The sequence below is a fragment of the Gymnoscopelus braueri genome (assembly GCF_963280865.1).
Source record: "Gymnoscopelus braueri genome assembly, chromosome: 10".
Taxonomy (NCBI): domain Eukaryota; kingdom Metazoa; phylum Chordata; class Actinopteri; order Myctophiformes; family Myctophidae; genus Gymnoscopelus; species Gymnoscopelus braueri.
This window is the reverse complement of record NC_137611.1, coordinates 31242148-31249824: the sequence shown is the minus strand read 5'-3', so window position 1 is coordinate 31249824 and position 7677 is coordinate 31242148.

Here is a 7677-nt window from a genome sequence, read left to right as displayed (position 1 = left end):
CCTGTACCCTCCGTCTTTTCCAGTCACTTTGCATATGCGATGCAAACGTTGAAGCGAGTGCTGTGTGTGTGTGTGTGTGTGTGTGTGTGTGTGTGTGTGTGTGTGTGTGTGAAAAGTGCCGTATGGCATCCAGTGTGGCGGAAACTACATAAAGAAGGATAAAGTGGTTCGCTACTGAGGCAGAATATGGCCCAAAGAACGAAAACGAATACATATACATATACTGAACAATTCAAAGTACGCAATCCAAAGGCTACAGGCATGATTCATTTTTAGGCTAAATGAGTAGGAAATAGAACAGGTGGTCTATAGAACATAGCTACAACACAGCAGAGACAAAGAATAACAAAGAATAAGACAGAAACGATAACACCCAAACTCCGCCCCTTTGCAGAGCCACAGGAGAAGGCGAACCACTAGCTGATTGTATTAATAGATGAATTAATTGTTTTTAGTCGTGATAATTATTTATGAAGTGAAACTTGTATATTATCATTTTAAGACGCAGCTTAATGTGTGTCATGTTTGCAAGTAAAACAGGATCAGTGATGCAATGTGGCTTAAGCAGAGTAAACGATTAAACAGTTTGAACAAAAGAGCAGCTCTGTCTTTGCTGCTACTCTCCTAATCTCACTTTTTAAGATCCAGGAAGAATGAATCCCGATTCCCACCAAGACTTTAAAACGCCAATTCCTGATAGAGTTGATTTAATTAATTGTTAATGAGGAGGGGCCGGGGTAGTTACTGGTGAAGTTCTAATTGCTAGCTGTCAGACAGATTGCCTGGGGTCATCTCTTGGCACCGGCGGTGGGTGGGTATAGCGTGGCGTACAACATTGCCTCCGGTGGTGCCCTCAAAACTACAGCAGCCTGAATTAGGCAGCGCCTCAGCCAAGGTCGTGTGCCAGATACTATGTGTGTTTGCTGCAAGGGCCGGTTGGCATATACTGTATTTACATAGCGCTAGAGATGTATGAGGAAGGGTTAGGTAGGTAGCTACTTTATTAAGCAAAATACCCACTGCTTTTGGAATAAATATGTAGTCTTTGTTCAAATGTCTGTGTGCCTGCGTTTCATACTGTACAGTCATGGACACATTATGACTTGACAACAGCATGACATTTTTGCGATGCCAGTATAATATGGTGTAACATTTGCTTGACAAGTAGCTGATATTTGGAAAATGATTAGATGTGTTTTCTGAATTATGTAAGCAACGCAATACACAATAGAAATAAAGCTTGCATGTTAATTGGGTGTGAGGGCACTGGCCCAAAAAAGATTGACACACACTGGAGTCAAAAGTACAATATTTGTCTACAAATGTAGTGGAGTGGAAGTCATAATTTTCCAAAATGTACAAAAAGTACAGTACGTAAGTAAACATACTGTAGGCCTACTTCATTGCTGTAAATGTTTGTTTTCATCACTTAAAATAAAATGCTAAAGGCCCAAGGAGGTGAACATGTGTCTCTTACAACTCCTGGCCTGTACACTTTGGGTGTAAATAACTGTACCTGTACCTATACCCCACCCTTCTAATAATAATAAGACCTATTTGATCCCATGGGGGAAATTCCGTTTTCAGTTAGGAGTTAAGTGTCTTGCTCAGGGACACCCTGACACATTGCTGGGGCTCAAAGCTGTGACCTCAGACTGTTCACCAGGCAGGATCTACCCATTCAGCTATGGCTGCCCCTTTAAATACAGTGGCCACGGACCCCCATCTGAAAATAGTTTGTGCCAGGGGCTCCATAAGAAAGATTTGTATTTAAAACTTTTTAAAAAGTATTCCAAAATTGTCAAGATTCTTCAAAATGTTGGGGATACCTTGTCAGGGCCAGGAATTTGTGTCCTCCCCTTTGTTTCCAGACAATATGGTGGGGGGGTTAGAGCAAAGAATCCAACTGAAATCTTATAGATAGAGAGGGAAGGGAGGAAGGAGAGGAGTCAAGGAGGAAGGAGAGGAAAGAGAGGAGGCAAGGAAGGAGAGGAATTAAGGAAGAGAGGGAAGGAAGGAGAGTAGAGAAGGGAAGAAGGGGAGGAGAGAAGGAAGGACTGGAAGAGAGGACAGCACTAGGTCAGGAAGGGAGGAATGAAAAATGGATTTGCGTAGAAAACTAATATATTAGCTACTAAATACTAGCACATATAATTTAGATATCATTGGCTACTAGCAAGTATAATTTAGATATCATTAGATGATACTATTATGTAGGTTATATACTATTGTGACAGTAAAGCTTAATTTCTTTCTGACATTGGTGTGGCCTGATAGCAGCTGAATGTTGGACTCGGCTACAGACTTGAGTGACATGGCTGTGACTGGTACACATTACGTGTGGTTAATTAGATTTCCATATGTGATGAGAGACAGGTGTGGAGGGCTAATGGCCTGCCAGCCGTGGCCCCATGGTTAAAAGGACACATTTCTCTACTGTATGTCAAGGACTCCTGAGGCAGCTACCGGCCACGTTTTTCCTCTTCTTTTTTATTTTTTTAACACTGGCTTGCAATGGTGTAAGTAGTAAGTAGCTAAGTACATTTACTCAAGTACTGTACTTAAGTGATTGATTGATTGATGTACTTTATTATAAGACATGAGAACAACAGTACATGGAAGTACAAATTCACAATACAAGGTCTACTAAACTGGAAGACTCATAAAGCACTAAACTTGTTTAAAATGAGATCCCCATGCAAACAAATCATGATAAATATAAGAGACACAGATATACACACTACTATACAGAACGTCATACAATCAGCTTACAGGTTACTGGTATGAAGAGTGAAACTATGTACAAGAGAAGAAAAAATCATGGAGGGAGGGGGAGGGGGGGGGGGTTAAGACTTAGACAGGGGCCATTTTCGAATTGCAGCCTCCTGAAGGAGGGGGAGGGGGGGGGGGTTAAGACTTAGACAGGGGCCATTTTCGAATTGCAGCCTCCTGAAGGTGTATCTTTAGGGCAGTTTTGAAAGTGAGTAGGGTTTTACTCTCCTTTACTCCTTTTGGTAGGGCATTCCACATTTTTGTTGAATAGCATGAGAACGAGTTAATTCCCCTTGTTGAGCCAAATCTGGGTTGAACATGATTCGTGGAGCTGCCTCTGGTGTTATGATCGTGGACTTCATTAACATTTTGGAAGTATTTTGACAAATACAGGGGGATACCAATGTTGTGGTGTATCTTGAAGACCAGGCCCATTGTAAGTTGCTATACTCTGTCTTCAACCCTAAGCCATCCAATCCTAGCAAAGTGAGCAGGGGTTAGATGGGTTTTGTGATTGAGGCCAAGAAGTAGCCTTACTAGTTTGTTTTTGGAATGTTTGGAGCCTAGTTTTTAAGGCCTTGGTGGTGTTGTGATACCATGAGGAGCATGCATAATCGTAATAACCTTGTATGAGGGTAAAAAAAAGTAAAGAAGATATTTGCCTCTGAGAAACATCTCGGAGGCAAATACTATGCTTTACTCCACTGCAATTATTTGAAAACTTAGTAATACCGCACGCGGAAGCCACGTAGTCGGAGTAGTGGGACGTCGGAATTATGAGCGGTACCCCCTAACCCTAACCGCACGCGGAAGCCACGTAGTCGGAGTAGTGGGATGTCGGACTTATGAGCAGTCACCGCATATAAAGTATGTTATGACATAGTTAGCATTAGCAACAAACTTTGGGCCAAGTGGTTTCACAACAACACTAAACTTGACTGAATTCTCTTTGGTCGGGACTCCAATAAGAGAATGGCTCATTAGCTCTGATGTATTATGGAAATAATCGACACTAAATGATTATTCTGTGTGTGTTTTCATACCAGTAGTTGTTCACAGCAACTAAAACAACCTGGAAGTGAAGCTTACAGAAGAGGAAGCAGTTCCTGAATATATAGTGTATAACTATTGTGCCCTCCATTGGGAACATTCACCTACACCTGATTTGAGTGCGTGGGGATCTCATTTTAAATAAGCCATCGTGCTTTTATGAGCGATCCAGTTTAGCGGACCTTGTATTGTGAATTGTACTTCCATGTACTGTTTCCATGTCTTTCTAAATACAGTACTTCAATCAAATCAAACCTCTAAATCACACATTTCTAGTAGCCCTATGACTCATAGGGTTACACACAGACTAACATACACATAGCAATGATTACTCCCCATACCACTTTGATTCTGGCACACTCATTGATTGATTAATTTGATTGACTACTTTATAAGTTTGCAGAAAAAACCCACATGAAAGTACAGTTGAAATAATACAAGGTCAAAAAAAAAAAGCCCAAGAAAGCCATTGGCTTGTTTCAATTGGGGTACTCAATTAGTGACTCAAACTCCCAAAATCCACCAGCATACTGGAAATTACATGTACTCTGTTAAAAATGTCATGGGGGGGGAACCCCCTGACCTCCCGCTTGGGGGCATGGTCAGTATGACCCCCACCCCCCTAGAAAAAAGATCTCCTGTTTTCTGACGGTCTGAGGTTGGCAGGTATGCATATAATGGAAGAGGGCCACAATGGAAACAATAGTATCACAATGGAAACAAGCCCTCAAGGCTTTTTGTGTTATCCTTTTTAGCATTACTTGTGTAATATACTATTTGAATTTAGTTTTTTAAAGTATTCAATCTATCAATTAATCAATGAGTCATTCATTCAGCTTTCTTCTTATTTTTGGTAAAATATACTGTACATCAACATTATATTGATATCGTGATATGAGACTTGATATTGGCTGGAATTTTTAATATTGCGATGTGTTGTGAGCTTGCAGATCTGATACTTTTTTAATAGTTTTTTTTTTTTTTTTAAGAAAATTGATATTATTGTCACAACACAACATTATATTAGGTATGTTTCCTTTCCATTTGAAGTTGGTCTGGAGAAAAGCATCAACTGAGGGATTAGAAAGCAACATCAATGGTGTCTTCTACAATTTGACCACAGAAAAGGCATATAGCACACCAGCAATGGACATTATTTCCCTCCCCATTCCAGTTGTGAGGAGAATGAGTAACATGTAGGCCTAACCAGAGACACTGAGGCATCCTCCTGAGTAGGCCTACTAAGCTAAGCATTTGAATTGTGTGTGCCCCTTTGCCAATACATATCTGGAATATTATGTTTTATTTATATACATACAAATATAAATGGTCTGGATGTAGACAATTTCAAATAACTCAAATTATAGGCCTATATAAACAGAGATATAGCCTAATGGAAGTGCTCTCATGTAATTGGTTGACATGGTATTCCAATTTAAACCCAAGCTGAGGCTGTCTGCCCATTGTGTGAATTAGGCTACTTCCTCTCACTGTTGATAAGGACATCATCGGGCAAATAAGAAAGTCACAGTTAAGAAATCCATAGTAAGTAAGAACAGTCTCAATTGCCACAGAGTAGACAGACGTCCCACATCCACACACATCCACTAATTGGGCAATCCTAATTAACTCCAATTAGAAATGCAAATCAAGGAGCCACATCTTTGATTAACAAGCGCCTGAGTCTCCTTGTTGGTTTGTGGCCGTCCTCTGTTGACGCAGCCCAGTTGTGGGGGATAAGAAGAAGAAAGTATGGGGACATTGGAAATGTTGTAATTAATCTCTGAATGCTTGAAGTGAGATACTTCTAATTACTCCCCAGCCCCCTCCACCTCCCCTCTGTGTTGCATCTCTCCTCCACACTTTTGGACTAGCCAACTTCCCCTTTGCTAGATTGGTTGCAGAGGAATTACAGCCTAATTACACAGAGAGGGCATTGGGATTCATCAGGCCCGCAATTTGCATACAGGCTAATTAGCATGGGGATGGAACTAATTACTAATAATTTTGCCAATTACAGACCTTGGGTGTCTCATTAGTCTGTGAAGATACATCGGCATATCTAGGCGTATTGACAGAGCAGTATCTGTAGTTCAGAAGAAGTTATACGATTGCTTTTCTATATTTGGGTTTCAAACCGAGAAATTATACAAATTCGACAGTTAGTTTTAACTGAACAAAATGTCAAATACAAAGCACAAATGCGCAATAGGTTTAATAGCAAACAATAATGATCAGAAGATGCGGACTTGAGGAGGTTGAATTGCTCTTCTGGATCACCGTCACTACACTTGCATGTCTATACTGCCCTCTTCTGGCGAATGACAATAATGGCATATTTTGGAACATCACAGAGGCAGACCCATGAACCTTTTCAACAGTCTTGGAAGCCCTTTATTAATTAGTTTCCCAACCTCACAACCATCTGAGTACTACAAGACCTTTGTACAACATGGCCGACATCTTTACAAAATCAGATAACACAATTATTTACAGGACTGTGCAAACACAAAATAAGGTCTCTCAAATGGACAGATAAATATCTAAAAGGCATGCATAGGTCAGAGCTTTGGCAAGGTAACAAAAAATACTATTTGTATACACTCAAAAAGGCGTTGTTTTCTCTCACTTAAAAACATTAATAACTAGGTTATGATTGTAAACGCCAGTTATAACAGGGTGTTTCACAGTTCTTAATACCAAATCCAAAGTTGTAGATATCAAAATGGCATGGTGCCATTTGAAAAGGTAATTTATCCACAATACACAGTAAAAAGGTTGTCAAAAAGTTGTCATCATATGGCAAAACTGAACACTTTGGCATTTCAGCACATATACTGGGAGTTGCTGCCCCAGAAGGCAGAGAAATAAAAGCAACACGCCGGCGGGGTATCCAACACTGCTGGAAGACAATTACATGGCTGAATAGAAATTCATTTCCTAAACCCTATAGTTCAGACCAAAGAATTGCGACGATATGAAACCGTTGGGAGAAAAATCACAGCCATCTGAATGAACCTTAACTGATGGGCATGAGATAATGTTAAAGGAGTAGTTCACCCCAAAAATGACTTATTTTCTATCAATTACACACCCCATGAAGCTTTGAATTCATGGAGTTTTTTTTTGTTTTTGTCGCATTCCTGAGCCCATAATTTGATGACCGGCAGAGTCACCTATTGACCAATTACTCGGTCGTCAAATTATTGGCTTAGGAATGCAACAAAAACAATATCTCCATTAATTCAAGGCTTCATGAGGTGTGTAATTGATAGAAAATAAGCACATTTTTGGGTGAACTACTCCTTTAAGCACTCAGAGCTGCTGATTCAGATACATTTTGTTGGATACAAAGAAACCATGGTATATATTATGGTATGCTGTACATCTGCAACATGTCTGTAAGTTGGTGGTGTGTTCATACCGAACGTTGTCTTTATGATTCCAGAGAATCTGTAGATTTCTTTTGGTTTTGTTTTGTAAAGCAGGAATAAGTTGACTTGGCGTGTAAGAGCTTGGAGGAAAAAAAAAGTTGTTTATTCAAACAATTCACTACAGCTCTAATTAAAATAAAACGTGTCTAATACCTCTATATATATTGTATAGATGTTGCATATCTGTAGCTATACATCTTTGCCTTCATTTGACATTTAAAATCTACACCGACAGCCTTGATACCTTTACACAATAAATTCTATAAACAATATATTTCACATCTCTTTTTTTTAAAGATAAAATTTGCATATCACACAACTTTTTTGAGGGCCTGTGTTTTTCTAACAAATATATATTCAACACCATCAAATGAATCCACACGTTTCTTACACATCAAGAGTCAGAAACACTTGGCACCAA